Source organism: Triturus cristatus, chromosome 2_1 (assembly GCF_964204655.1).
Source record: "Triturus cristatus chromosome 2_1, aTriCri1.1, whole genome shotgun sequence".
Taxonomy (NCBI): domain Eukaryota; kingdom Metazoa; phylum Chordata; class Amphibia; order Caudata; family Salamandridae; genus Triturus; species Triturus cristatus.
In genome coordinates, this window is record NC_140581.1 from 35,470,138 (window position 1) to 35,489,901 (window position 19,764).

Sequence of the window (19,764 nt, forward strand, 5' to 3'; positions counted from 1 at the left end):
TGTTGTTGTTGTTCTCGAGGTGGAAGTTCAGGTCTCCGAGGAGGATGTAGTCTGCCGAGGTCATGGCGTGTGTGCTGACGAAGTCGGCGATAGAGTCGCTGAACTGAGGCTGGGGTCCGGGGGGTCTGTAGATCAGAGTTCCTCTGAGGGTGGTGTTGGGATCAGTGTGGATCTGGAAGTGCAGGTGTTCGGCGGGGCTGAGGGTGTCGTCACAGTTGGTTGATACCTTGAGGGTGGACTTGTGGATGATGGCGCGCGATTGCCCCTCCTATTCCGTGGGTGCAGTCTCTGCGGGTGATCTTGTAGCTGTCCTGGATGGCTAGGCGATGTCCGCTGCCGAGGTATCGTTCATCCAGGTCACTGCCAGGAAGGCAGGGGCGGATGTGTCGAGCAGGTCCCAGAGTTCGACGGCGTGTTTGCGTAATTGTCAACACCTTAAGCTGTGAAAGTGGGGGGTTCATGACGCCACTGGTGTCTATGCCTCAGCAGCATTTTTCCAGAAGCCTGAAGAGGGTCATTGATAGCTGAAAGAGCTGACCCTCAAGAAGTGGGATAAAGTGGCAGAGTAACCACTTCATCATGGGTTCCCGGCAAAAGAGAATGAGGAGGAAGTGCATATAGAACCAATGATTGTTAGCCCTTCCACGGGTCAGGCAAGTCCTGTGTAGAATATAAAATTGTATGAACTTCAGGTGGGCATTTCTGGATACTGTATGAAGGTATGGCAGGGCATACTCCCATTTGGAGTCATTAAGTGCTGTAGTGAAGTATGTTTCCCACTTTGTTCACAGTGTGTTTGTGACTGGGCGCCCTCGGAGAATGACTGCTGGTGCCCCGGGGGTACTGCTGAGGCATGCTTGGTGTCCCCAGAAGGGCGGAGCCCTGCCCCTTACCTGAATCCAGAAGCAGCCTCAAGTACAACCACAGTAGAGAAGCGGTGGTTCAGACCGTCGGAGCCGGAGGAGGAAGAGCAGCGACACCATGAGAACCTGGGACGGAGAAGGCGGAGGACACGGAGCAGTCGAGTGAAGCAGAGGAGATGGCATAGGACGCAGGACGGATGAGAGACGGAGAAGCCGACATCGGACCAGTGGTGATCATTTCCCCAGAGGAAGGTGCTACGGACGAGGCGGCTGTGGCTCTGTCAGGGAGTCACGGCTTCAGGCAAGTGTCTCATACAACTAGGCAACTGATGGGCAGGTGGGCCTTTACCCACTCTTACTTCACGGGCCTGTAGGGAGGCCCACACTGAAGGCACGAAAGAGATACCCGGAACAAGGTCCAGGGATAGAGAGGACCCCGGGGCGGGAAGGGGTACACAGGAAGTAGAACTGCCCCTGCATTTTTCCTACCCTCATTGTTGTGTAGTTTACCTGTAGTTTTGCCTTTCTTTCACCCACTTTCTCTATAAAATTGTGTGAAGCAACACGTAAAGCACCAACCTGAGTACTCCCTGAACCCCTACGGACTATAGTTACTGTGTTAGTGGCAAGGGACGACCAGAAGAGAACTAATAGCCCCTTCCTTTTGTTTTATTTTCTACCAAGGGGGAATCAACGCCCGGGAACAAACCGGGCTGGAGCAATCCAGAGAAGGAACCCTGAGACCCCGGGACCAAGGATTCAGCCTGAGACGGACGTTGGGATCCCATTTCGTCTAGTGGATCATTGTCTGCCAATAAAACACCCTTTGCGTATCTGCCACTGCCTACTGTGGTTTCTTGTCCTGTTACAATGTTTAAAGAAATTTGCATGCGAGTCAGCAGGGTGCAAGTTAACTATTTTATGAGATCTAACCTAGTGTGAAGTGACTGCAGCAACTTGTGTGTACGAGGATCCACTACGGTTTGGAAAAGGAAAAGTTCAAGATGCTGTCCCTAGCTCAGGTTCTACTTATACTGTTTGGAGTCTGTTGACCTGCAGAAAGTTTTTTCGTTTCATGGTCGGGTCTGATCACTTCCACTCCTCGAGCCTTCACGAAAGTGATGGTAGTGGTTGTGGCCGATCTCCGAAGAGGTAGCAATCACAGTATTCCCTTACCTGGATGACTGGCACATCAAAGCAGGTCTCCAGAGATAGTGTCTTGCCACTTGCAGGCAACAACCACGTTGTTGTTGAACCTGGACTTTTCGGTCAACAGGCCCAAATATCACCTGGTGCCCTCTCAGTGCATACTTTTCATAGGGGCAATGCCAGACCGCACATTGAGTTGTGCCCTCCCTCCTCCCCAGAGTGGAGTGATCATCCCAGCCCTGATGGCCCACCTTCAGCCCTGTTGCAGCCGCCTGCGTTCTGTTGGTTACTCATGCATGCTTGCAAATGAGGGCCCTCCAATGGAGCGTTGTGGTTCCAACACAATGGAAATCTCAAAAGCTGTATCAATCAATCAATCAATCAATCACTCAATTGGATTTGTAGAATGCGCTTGCATCACCCGTGAGGGTCTCGAGGTGCTGGGAGAGCAGTCTGCTGGTTCCTCTATTTGTTGAACATTCAGGTTTTGAGGTCCTTCCTGAAAAGCTGTAGCGATGTAGATGCTCTGAGGTGCAGGGGAAGTTGTTCCAGGTCCCAGCCGCCAGGTGGAAAATGGAGCAGCCTCCGCTGTTGGTCCAGCCTATGGGATGTGTGGCTGCTAGGAAGAGGGATTCAGAGCGAAGTTTCCTTGTAGGTAGGTGGAATCTCATTTGAGTGTTGTGGTATGCCGGTCCTTCATTGTGCAGTGCCTTGTCAGTGTGGGTGAGCAGCGTTAACCACCATCTGTTTGCGACTGGTAGCCAGTGGAGTTTTCTGAAGTGAGTTGTGATGAGAGTCCGCCTGGGGAGTTTGAGAATGAGTCTGGCTGCAGGGTTGTGGGTAATCTGGAGTTTTGTCATGAGTTGGGTAGTAGTTCCAACATAAAGGGAGTCTCAAAATCTCCAGAGACACTGTCCTACAATGATAGGTTGTGAGCAAAAACTTTACACAAGTCAGGCCATTTCACCCTCTCTCTGCAGTGATCATGGATGTTTCCACCATAAGGTGGAGGGTCCGTTGAACAAACACAGCCATTGTTCATTCAACCTGATCCTCAGCTTCCATCACAATGCCAACATTAACAGAGGCTGCGGTCCTATTCGGTTCCTAGTATGATGTGGTCTACAGCCTACAAAATCTTCCCTTGGTTACTGATGATGACAAGAAGGCAGACAATATCTTCCCCTCTCATTCTTCAATGAAGGACTTTACCTACACCTAGAGAATACCAGTGGGCTAGATCCCTTCAATGAAACCAAGATGGACCCCTGACCAGATCCATGAATGGAGGCATTTGCAGTAGTAGAGCCCAGAGTTGCAGTTACATTTACAACTGCTTACAGTTGAAGTAAAGTCAGTTTGCTGACTGAAATAGGTCAATGGGGCTGTCTTCATCAGAGTCTCTATTGCCATTTAACAAGCCACTCATGGAAACCATCGTGGCCATTTGGTCAAAGCCATAATCGGCTCCTACAGTCAATCAACCTGTGGTCAGGTAACACAGCCTGACCCCTGCCAACCCTGATTTTCTGACAAAACACCCTATGCGTGAAAGCCTTGTGGTGCAGACATCGACAAGTTAGGTGACTTCAAATGCCTTTCAGATGAGTCTGCTCCAGCGGAAAGGGGCAAATCTACATATCCTCCCTGCGTCACAGATCCGTCAACTGTACTTATTCATTCACACACACATTCATTGGTGGGGCCCATAACATCAACACTCACACTTCTCACCTGAATCCACATGCAGGAGGATGAGATAAATCTGCTGGACATGTGAGGGTACCTTATTACCTATAGGGAAGGAAATTTCTTACAAATTATACTGTAGAAATGAAAGAAGTCTCGTAGACAAGCTCTTGTAGTTGGTAGTTTACTAAATACATTGAACTATTTAAACTATCAGGCAGAGAACCAGGGCAAGGGAGATGCATTACATAAGAAGCAGATTACTACAGTGTGACTATACCAGAAGTGGTTGAGGAGGACGGAGATTCGGAAATCCTGAGAGTTATCTTGTCCGACATCGGAGAAGAGACGGATGTTCAGGAAATTCTGAAGCGAGACTGTGAGAATAAAGTGAAGAACGATCAAAAGCCAGATTGAAGGAACAAAGGTGTTCCATAGAGAAATTGAAATACTGAGTAAGACACATATCCGAAAAGAACCAAGTAGGCGCTCAGAGCCAAAGGGTTTAGACAAAACTAGTTGTGAGTAGACGAGGCTAAGTCAAAAGACACTGATCATTTCCGAAATGGCAAACACAGAAGGTAGAAAATCTACTTGTGTGTTCTTTCGAAGATGGTGCAAGGTGTATTGTTGTTATACAGGATTACTAATGCTTCTGTGGAGTGTATTAGCTTTAATAGTTTCATTTAAAGTAACATTCGAAACGATAGAGAGTCATAGTGAGAATAAGACTAATATAGAAAAGATTCATGATACTCATTCAACTGGAGTGATAGATAGAACTGATTTGCATAAGGATAGGTCCATAAAAGATTTTTCTAACGTTTTCTCGAAGTTATTATATGAATACGTAAAAACTATGGATGTAAGAGATTGTTACGTCTGCTGGCAGTTACCTGCATCAGTGTCTGGAGGTGTCACGTACCACCACCTTCCTGTAACATATGGAATAACATGTAGTGTATTAGCAAGTTTGTTTTATAAAACGTGGAAACTAGAATATTATTAATCTGATGTAGATAACAGTTTTTCACAAGTACCTGTAGTTCCTGAAGATAAAGCCTGGTAAAGTTTTAGGTGAATATTTCTTAGAAACTAGATCATTAACTTTAGAAGCAGTATTTAGAAATAATCTCACTTGTAGTCTGAAGAGGGAAGAAAATACCTTTTTAGGTCTCGCGAGCCAAAGGCTCGAAGAGACATTTTATATCTGGGCTTTTTCAAAGTGCTGCCGTGGCCTAAAGCTACAGTGCACGTGAACGTGCACGCGCGCAGCGCCATGTGTCTTTCCTCCGTAGCGATCGTAATCACGATCACTTTCACTTTCGCGGGCTCCTCTGTTGCTGGCATTCCCCCCTCCCTTCTCGCCCAGCCCTTCTTGTTTTTGTTGTGCTGCAGTACTCGGCGCTGTGGGCCGTTTCTGCTGACCGTCAGTCACAGCATAGTGGACGTCAGGCGCTTCCGTCGGTGCGGGAAGGTCGCTGCCCTTCACCCTCTCGCTGCGTTCGAAAATGGCACGGGGTGATAATAACAACACGGCCTTATTCCCCGGCACCTCGCTCCCCCTCGCATGCTGTCATGCAGATTTGCCATCGAAATCGGTGACGGCTCATGACAGCCTCAGAGTGCACTCGGCGCTGTGGGCCGTTTCTGCTGACCGTCAGTCACAGCATAGTGGACGTCAGGCGCTTCCGTCGGCGCGGGAAGGTCGCTGCCCTTCACCCTCTCGCTGCGTTCGAAAATGGCACCGAGGTGATAACAACAACACAGCCTTATTCCCCGGCACCTAGCTCCCCCTCGCATGCTGTGATGCAGATTTGCCATCGAAATCGGTGACGGCTCATGACAGACTCAGAGTGCATCATTGTACTGCTCCGAAATGGCACGACTGTATTAATTTCTGCGGCTCGCATGAGGAATGGGAACCATCTTAATATACGCGTGTCGGTTGCTAAACTGATGAATACTTGCATGTTTTGGTCGGGGAGATCACTGCATTTGTAAGAATAAAAAAAAATGAAAAACATGGTTCCGTGCCCAAATGTTCCCGCAGCAGTAGTTTTTTTTTTTTTGCGAAGGCTTCCGCGGATTTGTGTCGGAACCCAAATACCACACTGCAGATGTTTCAAAGGGCTCTTGTCTCAGATTTCACTCCCGTAAAGGGCAAGGCAATTTAAAGAAATGCGATACGAGCCTATTGTGTTAATGTTTTCTACACTGAACATAGTGCATAGGCCGTGCCACCGGAATTTTGCTTCAGGAGGCGACCACATTTTGCAGCAGTGTTAAAATAACTTAAGAAGACAGAAAAGACAAATTGTGCGGCATAATACAGTGCTTTTGTGATAGAAATAGTTCCTTATACTGTCATTTTTACGCAAGTTAACTCAATCTGGGCAGAGGTTTCACCTCATTAGTATCAGTTTAGCATATAAATACAGCAGCCATTAATTGAAAAGTGACTTGTTCCTTCTTGTAAAGGGCCTTCCACTGCATGACGACGCCCGTGGAAGTATTTTTAGTAAATTTTAATCTGTTTGAGCGAGAGAAAATTATTTTTGTTAAAATCTAAAAATAATGCAGTCCGTGATTGTTTATGTGGCAAGTGCTGCAACTCCATAATTATGCAGAAAACACATCCGAGTCAAATAATTCTAGTGACCCAGCCTAGTGTATAGGACATAAGAAAAAGGGAAAATGTGTGGAAATCTGCTCCGGTGGCACCTGTATCAAATGTTGTTCTCTGTTTTGACATCAAGCTCTATAATTCTAGTATCAAAGAAGATAATGCTGTGATATATCATTGGTATTTTTACAGCTCTGATTGAACAGATAGCCCTTTTTACCAACATGTTTCTCGTCTTAGCACGCCCTGTAGTGGCTTGTCTGTCATTGCCATGTTAAATCAATATCCTGCCTTCAGTCAGTGTCAGCTCCTCCGTTAAGGCGGAGGGGCTTTGCCCCACTCCTATTTGAGCAGTGCAATAATAGAAATAAAATGATAATAACAAGACATTATCATTTTGTTTTTCTTTGCGGGACTGGAGCTTGGTCGGGGTGAGGTTGAGCTCGCCAGAGCAGAGTGAGGAGTGGTTTGCACTTTCTAAGTGTGCATGACTCTTTGGCCGGTCATCTTGGGCCGGCCAAACATTCATACGCAATTAGCATGTTCTCCACCTGGCTGTGTTGCACAGCCTGACAGAGAACATGCCAAGGCTCCCAGGCACTGCCTGAGTGGCCAAACGGGACGTTCAGACAAATCATGATGATGCTCATGCAGTGTCGTGATTGGCTGCTTCCAGTGTTGCCAGTCCAGATGAAGTCAACGGAGGAGAGGGTTGCAAAGGCAAGTTTATTTTATTTTTATTATCCATTCCCCCGCCTTCCCACCACCTCCATTCGAGGCAGCCCCCACTGCCTTCGGTATGATTTGTTCATGCTTTGTTATTGATGTAACTGAGCAGCCGCTGATTGGGGTCGATTGTCTTCTTCTTCCAAGACCTGACCTAGAAGGTGCCAGAAAGCTAAAATGTATTCACGCCAGGCAAATAGTGTGTGTTCAGGCCACACAGTAGAGGAGCAAAGTCTTGATGACCTGTTCAACTCTGCCGTTTACCAATGCAAACTCTAGCTCTTACTACAGTGAGTGCTGGGTGTTTATTAGGGCGCGCCTCACCCAGCGCATGCGCTGGTCTGGCAAGACTTATTGAGAGGGCTCCAAAAAGTGCTACCAGGCCAGCCTAGAGCTACAGTGCATGTGCGCGGGCGCCGCGATTTACCGCGATTACTTTCACTTTCGCGCCGCGATTTACCACGATGACTTTCACTTTTGCGGCCGCAGGGCCGCTTTGCATAGCCAATAGGTCTCGCTTTTGGGACCTTATAAGTATTTAGTTATGCAACTGTTGCATGGCTAAACACTTATAAGGTCCCAAAGGCGAGACCTATTGGCTATGCCAATGCTTGTTGGATATGGTGGAAGAGAGGAGAATCAAGATGCAAAGAAAGATACCTGAGGGAAAGGGAGAGAAAACGGTCTGGGATGTTGGAAGAGAAAAACATCTGAAAGGAGAAACCAGTCCGGCTATGGCTTTAGATTGGCCTCAGAAAGGGAAATTGTGTATTAGAAGAAATGAAACTGTGTATGATAACTATTTTATAGCTGCGAGTGAATGCCATGATATGTCTAGAATCATGGGAGGATGGGGATTTGAAGGAGGAAATGATCCGGTGTTCCCCGGATTATATTTTATCTGTGGGAACAAAGCTTATTATCGATAACCGGACCATTGGTATGGCACATGTTACCTAGGCCTGGTCTTCCCAAAAATATTTCATGTGGGAAGGGGAAAAGATGGTGCGCATGACATAGGCAGACAACTAACACGTAGAAGGAGGGAAAGTTGGTCAGAAATCGCCAGCCTTTGGGAGCAGTACGGACACAGGGCTACAGGGACAAACAACCACAAGCCCCAGGAGCCTGAGGGGCAGCGTCAGATATGGAGGTCCTGCCCTCTGACCCCGGGACTCGTACTTGAACACCTCGCGCCTCCCGCTCCGCGGGAGACGCATCGCCAGCCTTTGGGAGCAGTACGGACACAGGGCTACAGGGACAAACAACCACAAGCCCCAGGACCCTGAGGGGCCGCGTCAGATACGGAGGTCCCGCCCTCTGACCCCGGGGCTCGTACTTGAACTACTCGCGCCTCCCGCAACACGGGACGCGTGCGGGCGAGCGCCGGGCTAAGCCCGGGCCAAGGGCGGGCCCGTTCAAGACCGTGCAAGGACGGGATGGGCCACCCCCCTTTCATCCTGCCTGGGGGTTCGACGTGTGAGTGTACTGCATCCTATTCTTCTTATTGACTTACCGGTCTTGTCATGCCACCAAAAGAGGCCAGAGGTAGAGTGGTCAATGCTAACCTCACAGGAACTATGGACCAGTTCATTACCAGGGTAAATAGTGTTATAGATCAGGAGATTACGATAATGTTACGTCGAGTTTCCCAGGACCTTGCGATGGCCAGGAGGTCTTCAATGGGGCACATTGTTAATGTGCGGTCTCCTGCCCAGCAAGGCCAAAATAGTGGTACTGTTGTATTACCAATTTTAGAATCCCCGATTACACATTTATTACCCTGTGGTATAACTAATGTCTCCTCGGGAGAACAGTCCACGGCTTCCGACTCGTTACTGACATCTCCTCATATGTTGCCGCCTGTCCCCAGTTTAGTAATAGGGAATAACACCAGGCAACTGCGGGAGAGACACCCAGGGGCTATTCCTAAGTATAAGCAAGGGCTGGCTAATAAAAATAGTGGGAAGAATAACAATGGCGGGAAGAAAAAGAAAGCCACGAGACACACTAGAAACCCTAGACCAATCCCTGCTATATCGGAGCAGCCCGATATGCTGGCACATGCATCAACAAAGACTTTTGCGATTCCTTAATTGCGATAAAGGAATTGCAAAAGCCTATGCATGTAGGAATCGCTATAAAAATAGCGATTCCTACAAATTCCTTAATTGCGACTCGCAAAGTGCGACTCACAATTAAGGAATGCCGTCCCATTCATTCCTATGGGCCTCCAGGCCCATAGGAATGAATTGGAGATTGCATGAGCAAATTGCGAGTACCGGTAGGTACTCGCAAATTGCTCATGCAATTTCAAGGGTGCGAGGGTGTCAAAATGACAGCCTATTGCACCCCTGAAATTGATCTATGCACATATGTTGCACACACACATGCTCTAAGGGCATGTGTGTGCGCAACATGAAACTTTGAAAAATGCACAAAAGTGCATTTTTCTAAGTTTTTGCAAACTAGCATGAAGTTCAACTTCATGGTAATTTGCTCCCCCTATTAGCGAAATCGCTAATTTTTTAACTTTAATGCATTGCATTTAAGGAATCTCAATTTGGGATTCCTTAAATGCAATCGCAATTTAAGGAATCGCTATTTAGAGATTCCTTAAATTGCGATTTTTGCTTTTGGGATGATGCATCCCAAATGCAAAAATACCGGTCGCAAAGGGGCAGATTCTGCTATTCTGCCCGTTTGCGACCAGTTTTCTCATTGATGCATGTGGCCCATGGATGCTACAGCAAATATAGTTGCATCTTTAGTTCACCCATCACCCACCAGAATGGTATATCAGGCGGCAAGCGGGGGGACTAGCCAAGCTGACAGGGCAGAGGGGATGGCTCCCGAGCTGACCAATTTATGTGATATACTTAGACTTCTCCTTCGTCCAGTGGAGGATAGATTAAGTAAGATTGAACAGCACCTAATAAGGATTGAGCATGAAGGATGCTAATTCCAGGGTTTCCCAACCACTGGATAAAGTCAGAGGAGAAAAAGTCCCGGTTGTCCCGAAAGACCCCTCAGCACTGACTACAGATCATACAGATCATCAGGTCCTAGTTGAAGCAAACAAGAGCATAGCTGCTGTCAGTAAATCTTGCCAGTATAATACACCTCAGTTTAGTGAGGGTGGTGGGGTCTCCATAGCCCAGGTTCCTAGGGGGAAAAATATCCTAAATTTACCCCCGGAAGTCTGTCCATTTGTGGTAATTCTAGCATTGGGTAAGACTGAAGTTGAATCTCCCATAACTTTGAGGAACAGGGTTGTCCATTGGTTAAACAAAAACAGACCATTGCCACTACACATAGTGTGTAAAATACTTATGGTTAGGAGGGTGCCATGGGTAGGCCACCTGGCCAAGAACATAAGGGGGGATTGCATTCTGATCAACTTCAACGACCCCAAAATAGTTGAGCATATTTGTAACTGGAGACACCCTAGCTTAGGAGTAACTATCCGCTCTCTTCCATTACCCTACTTTTATTCTCCAGGTCACTTTACATCTTTAGCGGATGGGTGGACATTAGTACAGCGGAATGGGAGGGGGCTGTTGCAAGGGGGTTGGCATAGGCCTTTATCATCCTTAGATCGTACCCCCATTCAAAATCGTTTCAACAGTTTGGAGGCTGTCGATTGACTCCAGGATCGAGTAGGAGTACCGACTAGTCCCTTGTTCCCCTTAGGCAGCAGTACTTCTAGTCCTTTCGTACCACTCCAGTTTCTGGGTCCTGAATTACTAATTCCTGCCAGTGTTTCACAGAGGGTTATCAACATTGCTGGCCGACACTTGGATCATTCTCCAGGTGCCTTAACCTCCTGTGATGGTCTTTCCAGTCATTTTAAGATTGTTTCGTAGAATGTGGCGGGCCTACGAAATAGGCTTTCTTTACCGGACTGGAGTGATTTTATTGATGGGATTGACCTGTGTTTATTTCAGGAAACCTGGAGCCTCGAACCGCTGTATAAGCCTGGTTTTTCCTGTTTCTATGTACCAGCTACTTCGGTAGGTCGAGATCGTCCATCTGGAGGGCTTATGGTATGGGTTAGGATAGAGCTCAATCTTAAGATTACCCACCATTCTTGTCCTACACTTGATGTAATGAGACTTTCTCTTAAGGCTACGAAGAGTAATAATACATGGGAACTCTTTAACATATATGCTAGAGGCACCCAAGGGGGGGTAAAATCCTCTACCATTTCTGTTCTCTCTGATATGCTCCTTTCTTGTCCTTCTGACTCCTTTATTCTGGTCGCCGGCGACCTCAATTGCTCATTTGAGCCTCTAGCAGCAGATGACATTCTGGGAATTTATGATGAGGATGCCAGATGGGGCATCCCCTCTCTGTCGCTTAAGCCAGTGAAGAGATGGTCACCGGTTGTCATCCAATTGAATGCTCTAATGCTAGAATTTGGGTTAAGAGCTGTAAATGGGCGTACGACTTCTGATGTAATGGGAGCAACTACATACAACAGGGTCCCCTGTCAAAGTCGAATCGACTATATATTGGTTGACAGGGGGGCATGGAAGTTTGTGGATGATATGGTCATTATACCATCCGTAAATAGTGATCATAACCCCCTGTCTCTTACAATGTTGGAAATGTGGCATAGAAAGGAGCACACCCCTATCATTGGATTGAGAATGCTAACTAAGACAGTCTCACCATCTAATTGTAATAGGTTCCTCAAATGGCCTAAGTTCATTTTGAATGAACTCAGATTAAGTAACCTAGAAGAAATTCTTAGTGATCAGACTCTTAGACTCTCTGCAGCATGTAAGGATAGGGCTGCCCCCGTTGCTGCAGTAATAATTTATGCGGATACTATAGATTTGATTGGTAGCCTGTTGTTAGACCCCAGCAAAAAGCGCCCGATGAGTGCTAAGTCTGCACAGAAGTGGTTTAATAGAAACTGTAGACTGAAAAAAGCCAGTTTGGTCCTTGCTATTAAATCTGACAACCAGGGTGACGTCCGGTTGGCACGACTACAATACAGGCAGGCCATTGTAGATGCAAAGAGGGAATGGGAAGAATCGCATTGGGACAGTCTAAAAACTGCGAGCCAGTCTAAGAACGGCGAGCTTTTTGGGACTTTAGTGAGAAGATCCAATGGTCGTGATTTGGATCAAATTCCTAATCATATAACGGATAGGGAGTGGTCTGAGCATTTTAGGAAACTGTATGTAGGGGATGAGCAATTAGGTGGCCTAGGGCCTCCAAGTGACACTACAGCCACCGATCCTGTTCAGGGTTTATTTGATAGGATAGAGAAGAAAGAGGTGGAGGCCGCTATAAATAAGATTGTACCCGCTAAGGCCCCGGGACAAGATGGAATTCCGGGCGACCTATTTAAAGCAAACACTGAGGGATGGGCCGCTTACTTTGTGATTTTTATTAATGCTCTGCTGGAAGGCTCACCTGTCCCGGATTCTTGGAAGGGGGCCGAAGTAATTCCTATTTATAAGAGGGGTCTCAGTGGGGACCCTGCCAACTACCGTCCAATTAGTCTTATAGACGCTGGACAGAAGTTGGTTGGCAGGGTTCTCCTGGAGAGGGTCCTCTCATCGGCGGATGAAAACAATATTATCTCACAGTTCCAGGTGGGCTTTAGGGCCTGTACAAGCACGATCGATCAGGCATTGAGGCTGGCGTTTTTACATTGGAAGGTGGTTACCATTGCCAGGGGCGGTCTTTACTTGGCATTCATTGACCTGAAGACTGCCTTTGACTTGGTCCCCCGTGACCGCCTTTGGCTGGTCTTGCAAGAGATGGGGATTCCTCCGCCCATTTTGAATCTCTTGGTCCGTATGCATGATGGTAATTATGCCCGCATCAGATGGGGGTCGCAGGAGCAAAAAACTGATAAAATCCCTGTGAATAGAGGGGTCCGCCAAGGATGTGTATTGGCTCCCACACTCTTCACGCTTTTTGTGAACGGTGTAGTTTCTTTTTTGCTGGAAGTCAATGCCGACGCCCCGGTCCTGGCGGGTGATAAAGTCCCCGTATTACTTTTTGCGGACGATACGTTGTTAGTATCGAAAACTCCGGCAGGACTACAGAAGCTGTTGGATCGCTTCTGTTTGTTTTGTAAGCTGAGGGGCCTAGCCATTCATACTTCCAAAACTAAGCTTCTTTACTTTAACCCGAGTAGAGCGTCCAGATCTACCTTGTTTCTTGACGGGATGCCATTAGAGCGCGTCAAAGAGTTTGGCTATTTGGGGATCAGAATTTCCGACAAGTTTAAATGGCAGCCTCACATTGATAAAATGGCGTTAAATCACAAGTGGGTAGTAGGAGTACTAGGGAGGGAACATCGTGCCTCTACTATTAAGCCCATTGCTCCTGCTTTGGAAATCTACGCTGCAAAAGCTGTAGGCTGTGCCCTTTTTGGTGCAGAACTTTGGGGCTTTGGCTGTGTAGACGTGCTAGTCTCCTCAGAAAATAAGTTCTTTAGGGAGCTTGTATCCCTCCCGAGGGGCACCCCAACCAAGCCACTCTTGAGCGATTTGGGTCGGCGCTCTATTAAAGATTTAGTCACTCTGCGTCCTCTCTTATATTGGGCGCGGTTATGGCGTACTCCAGAGCTTTCTAGGTACGCTGATGGCTTAAGAGAGGTTATGAATCTTCAAGGAGCTTATAAAATTGGATGACTAGCTAAGATAAAAAAGCTTCTTTTGGCAATAGGCCTTGTAACTGCTTGGGAGTTTGGGGCACTGTTATCTAAGGCAGAAATTAAGAGAGCCTTTTGGGCATGGGTTGACAACCAAGAGCAGAGGGACCCTAACCAAGGCAGGTTGACTGAGGCATTTCGGCAGCATAAGTGTATGCCCCGCCTGGAGCCCTATCTAGACTTTATCATGAAGCCTAGGGATAGATCCCTCTTCATTCAGTTTAGGATGGGCACTCTTCCTCTTCGTTATCGTACCAGCAAGTGGAAGCCCCCGCATCAAACCCCCGTGGATTGCCCAAACTGCTTAGGTGCTACTGAAAACATTCTCCACCTTCTCTTTGTATGCCCAGCCTATTCGAAACCTAGACTGAAATGGTTAAAACCTGTGTGCCTGCAGCTTGGAACCAGGGACCACTCTGTTGCACTTAGAATACTAAAGGCTGACGTTAGTACAACCTTAGTGTGCGGGGTGGCTACATTTCTAAGTTGGGCATGGTTGATTAGGCGGAAGGCTATATGATGTATTTGTATTAAATGTTTTTTATTATTCACAAAGCTGTTAAAGTTTAATACACTGTTTTAAATTATTTATTGTAACAAAAAGTCTTTACATGACTTTTTCTCTTAATGTATTTTCTATGAATCGTGTTTTAATGTATAAATGTGCTTTTATGATATCAAATATCGAAATAAAGCTTTGTTGATTTGATTTGATTTGGTCAGAAATTGTAGGGGATATTTTTTGAGCACTGATACCAGCCGTTGGAATATCTCTGAATGCACACGAAATTAAAAAATTGTCTACAGTAGTGGATCGCTTATCGACAAGCACTGCTGGAGGGTTATTACTGGTAAAAACCGAAATGGTTGCCATGAGAGCCATGGTGATGCAAAATCGACTTGGCCTTGATATTATTTTGGCAAAAGAGGGAGGAGTCTGTCGAATGCTGAAAGTGCAACATTGTTGTACTTATATTCCTGATGAAAGTCAAAATTTAAAGACATATATTAAGAATATAACTGACTTGCACGAGGAGATTGTTCCCTTGGAGGTTGAAAGTGTTTGGGAAAAAATTGGGAAAGGGTTTTCTACTATTAAGAACTTCTTAGTTAAGTTAGGAAATACATTTATAGGCAAGATTCTAATTCCAATAACTTGTGTAGTAATATTAGTATTAATTCTGAGGTTAGGATGTGTGTGTATAAAAAGAAGATAATTACCAAATAAAATAAAAAAAGAAGTCGCTAAGAAAAGAGAGAAAGAAAGAAAGAGAAGAGAAATAGGGGACATAGAACTGGAAGAATTGAAAGAAAGTATATATAAGAAAACAAGAGAGGATGAGACGGGGGAAACTATAATGTGATATAATAAACTTAAGAGAACTGAATTCATTTCCGTAAATATTTTCATCAAAATTTTGTGGAATTTATGGTGATATTAAAAATCACCAAAGGGGGGCTTGATGGAGCAGGTAAAACTAAGTTTTGCATACCTTCTCTATTTTGCATGAAAATACTAATGACGTAATCAGTTTATATATTAACCTGTATTAACTGTATGCTGTGATTTATTAACCAACACAGTGCACCTTTGATAAACACGAATTACGCGCAGGACTAATTGCTATTTGCATGGCAGAATAACCTTAATGACCAACTGTGGTATGCCTATTAACAATAGAAGGTGTGGTGATAGAAAATTGCATGATTTATGTTGCATTGGTGACGTTTGTGTTCCTGTTGGGACCAAATGGTGAGTGTTATTGCTTTAAATGTCGCTATAAGCTAGGAAGATACTAATAAATAATGGGATTAGTGTGGGGTCAAACATTAGAATCTTCATTTCCATATATTAATTATGTTTTATGTTTGTTTTGCTTAAATTGGCATTCGTGCCTACCAAGCCATGACATTCAAAATGGAGTTCGGAAGTGGCCACCGTCTTGTGAGCGCGATGTCTACTGTGCAGACTCGAATGGCTCCGAAGATCTCCAGGCGTCCTCAATTCAGAGCACAGTATTCCTTGTCAAGGATAGGAACGTGGAGGACTGCCAGATTTCAGTCAGTGTAAATGACCCCAAGGAACAATAATCATCTATAACGGAAGGCCAACATTGTTGATACATTGGACATTTTCGCATGAGAACTGTATGAGCTCAGTCAATGACATAGCAAATCTTATGAGAACCCTGGACTATGAGAAAGGAAGAGTTAGATTGCAACCAATCCCAAAGCGTGCCCAATTCAGTAAATGTTACATGTTCCCTAGAATTTGTTATAAAAGGATAGTAGAATAGAGAGTAATTCATTCATTCATCATCGTTATGCGCGTTCCGGAGGGGTGTCCCGAATTTGCGTGATCGACTTGCTTGCCCGATTGCTTGGTCCTTTGGATATCTTTGGGACTGTGCCGTGCTGAGCGAAGGAACTTTTCGGACTTTTAGAGTCTTGGCCTGCATTAGATTGGGACGATTTATCAAAAGGGATTTGAGTTATGCAGAGCTAACAGAATTAGAGAAAAGACTCCGATAGCAAGAATAGGTAAATATAAATGCCATGCTAAATTGTGCTGATTAATTAAATTCAACTTTGTTGACCGAAATGCTAATTATACAATTGCAAGCAAGTAATTAGATAAACTAAAGATTGATTAACAGAAAATGAGTTTGTGGATTCTTTAAGTAGTGCATTAAAATAAGGATTCCGAAACTTTAATGTGAATCACCATCAACCAGTCCAACTAATTGGTCCATCGACCAAGTGGTGGAGTGCCTTGATGTTAAAGTTAGGATCCTTTGAGTATTTGATGTAAATATGTATATGTAGTAATCTGCTAATTATGTAATGCATCTCCCTTGCAATTATACCTGCACTACGCACCCTTGCAAACCACTTTTCTGACCTGACAACTTTCTTTCACCATCGTGTCAATTTCTCTTGCTTAAGTGAGTTCTAGTGATAGTTTTCTTGTTGCCAGCATACACAGGCTCCAGGTGGACTCCCACTGCGCACACGACCAACAGTCACCTCCTAAACACCGGAGCTCGATGTGTGCCCCGACTATTACACTTCACAGTGAAACATTTCCTGCCGATGACACCAGGCTCTGCTTACAGCTGGATCTGGCACTCTTGGATTTAGGGCGACCGCTCTGGGGGTCAGTACTAAATGGCGCTTTACAATTACTACTCTTGATGCACAGACTCCTTACACGCGGCCCGAATCGTTGCCAACAGTCATCAACACAGGGTTCTTTGTTTAGCCATTTAACACCAAGGCTGGATGTCTGTCTCCAATCACAAAGCTCTCTGCAGATACACTTTACGGTCTCACACACAAGTGGATCTGGTACATAGAATTATTTAGGGCGACCGTTGTAAGGGTCACTGGTGGGGCGGATGCCAGATAGTTTAAATAGTTCAATGTCTTTAGTAGTAATAGTACCTTCAGTTCCAGTTCCAATAGCTGCCAAATAATATTCTTCTTTTCTCTACGCGTAAGTTCTTCTCCTTTTAAATCGTCGCCAAAGTGAGCATGACACACGTGACAGAAGAAAAGGGTAAACTTAACCAAGACAAAAATACAATGGGTAGGACGACACCCACGGACATTCTACGACGTCATCAGTGTGAGGATGACAGCACCGTAGAAGCATCACTCGCCTCACAGTTGACACCGGGCATTATGCTCTAAACAAGGTAGCTGAATCTGGCACATTTGGTTTCTAGGGCGACCGATCTGAGGGTCACTGGTGGGGCGGGTGCCAGATAGTTCAAATACTTCAATATCTTTGTAATATTAGTACCTTCAGTTTCTCAAGCCATCACCCAGTCTTCTATCGTCAAAATTTAGGTTCTTTTCCATTTAAATCATCAGCGATGTAGAAATCAAATGAAGTCTCATAGACAGTACTTGTAGTAAGTTGTTTATTCTTCAAGTTACATCTTAGTAAGTTCCAATGTAAGCCCCACCAGGAGCAGCTTCCTGGCTGCTCAGCCCATCTTCTCCAACGGCCACCCTTCAAGTAAAAACATCCATAACATTCCAAATTACATCATATAGCTAGAGCATCAGGCAGAGAACCAGGGCAAGGGAGATGCATTACATAAGAAGCAGATTACTACACACGCCTAGACTTCCTTGGCTGTCTGCCTCCTCTTGTACTTCAGGAAGTGCCACGTGTGTCCATTCTGGTGACTTATACTTCTGGTTGGGTTTCCCAGTCCGTTTTCCCTTTTCCAAGGGTGTCTGATCAATGTCTTTTGATTTATCTTGGCTAGACACCTCATTCACTTGTTCTGCTCTGGATGGATACCTTAATCTTTTTACCTTGTTCGGCCAAATTTCCTCCTTCGCTGACCTTTTCAACTTACTTCCCTTTTCACTTCTTTCAGTTTTACATGCTCTTTTTCTCAGGACTCGGCCTTCTTGTACTTCTTCTTCACTGTCTTCCGATTCGGTTCCACCTTGACCCATATTTTCGGTACTTTTTCTTTCCACAACTTCCTGTTCCTTATCTAATTTTGACCCTCCTCGTGTTTCTTCCGCACAATCTTCCTGCTGACTAACTGTGCCTTCTTCTATCTGGATGTGTGGTTTCCCTACACCTCCTCGGGGGTCTTCCGCAACAATCTTACCCTTACTCTCTGTATCTAGTACCTCACCTTCTAATTCTGTGACCTCAGGTGGAATTTCTCTCGTACTTACACGTGGAGCTTCTTTATCAAGGATTTCCTTGACAGTTTCCTCAATGTTTTCTTTTACATTCTCATGTATTTGCACTTGTTCTGTATCTGATTCTGAGCTAGTGTCAGAAATCTCCAATCTCATTCTTAAGGGCACATTCTCTGGTGCTATAACTGGACTTGATTCCAACTCCCCCCTTCCAGGAGTCGGTCTTGTTCTTGCTTCTTCTGAATCAGACTCGGAACTGGTATCAGATTCCTCCAAGTATTCTTCTTCAGGGTTATTCGCTGGAATAGGGATTCGCAAAGTATGACTCGCATGAATCCAATTCATCACTCTGGCACATTTCACTGTCGTTGTGGTCAAGATTACTTAGCGTGGTTTTCCCCACCGTGGACCAGACAATTTCTTCTTCTATGTACTTTAATCCTTACCCAGTCTCCTGGACTTAAATCATGAGTTGGCTTCTTTTCAAGAGTGGTTGCATCCGATCAAACCTGATGAAACACAGATTGAACGGAATCAGCCAACCCCTTGCAATAATCCAACACTAAGTCATCAGATATAGGCAGTAGTTTGTTGACAGGAACGAGAACATGTCTCATTGCCCTCCCCATTACTATTTCATGGGGACTCAGTCCAGTGTTTCTATAAGGGATAGATCTAGTAGTCATGAGCACTAGAGGCAAGACATCAGGTCATTTCAAACCTGTGGCCAAACACATTTTCCCCAATCTATTTTTAATGGTGCCATTCACTTGTTCTACCACTCCAGAAGCCTCTGGGCGATAAGCACAATGCAGTTTTTGCTGTACATTCAATACTTCACAAATCAGTTTCATGATTTCATTATGAAAATGCTTCCCTCTATCTGATTCGATCGTGACTGGGAAACCAAATCTGGGAATGAATTCTCTCAATAGGAGTTTTGCTACTGTAATTCCATCACTCCTTCTAGTCGGGTACGCTTCCACCCAACGTGAAAATAAGCAAACTACTACACTCCTTCTAGTCGGGTACGCTTCCACCCAACGTGAAAATAAGCAAACTACTACTAGAACATACCTCAGCCTATTGCAGGGGGGCATTTCAATGAAGTCAATTTTCATTCTGGTGAAACGCCCTCCTTCCCATCCTATCGTTCCTAGACTCACCACTGTTTTTCTTCCAGGATTGTGTTGCTGGCCTATAAGGCATCTCTGACATAGGCTCTCAGCTACAAGCCTAAATTTGGCATTATACCATGTCTGTTTGAAAAGCCTAATCATAGCATCCCTTCCTACATGTGCCTGTCCATGATAAATCTGTGCCATGGTAGAGACCATGCTATCAGGCATGACTGGTCT

At 45.4% G+C, this 19,764-nt stretch overlaps 1 protein-coding gene across 3 annotated transcripts in view; it reads right to left on the reverse strand.

The window, feature by feature from the left end:
* Positions 1-19,764, reverse strand: part of LOC146863662 (long-chain-fatty-acid--CoA ligase ACSBG2-like) — a 524,673-nt gene that overhangs the window by 20,182 nt on the left and 484,727 nt on the right. The window lies entirely within an intron of this gene.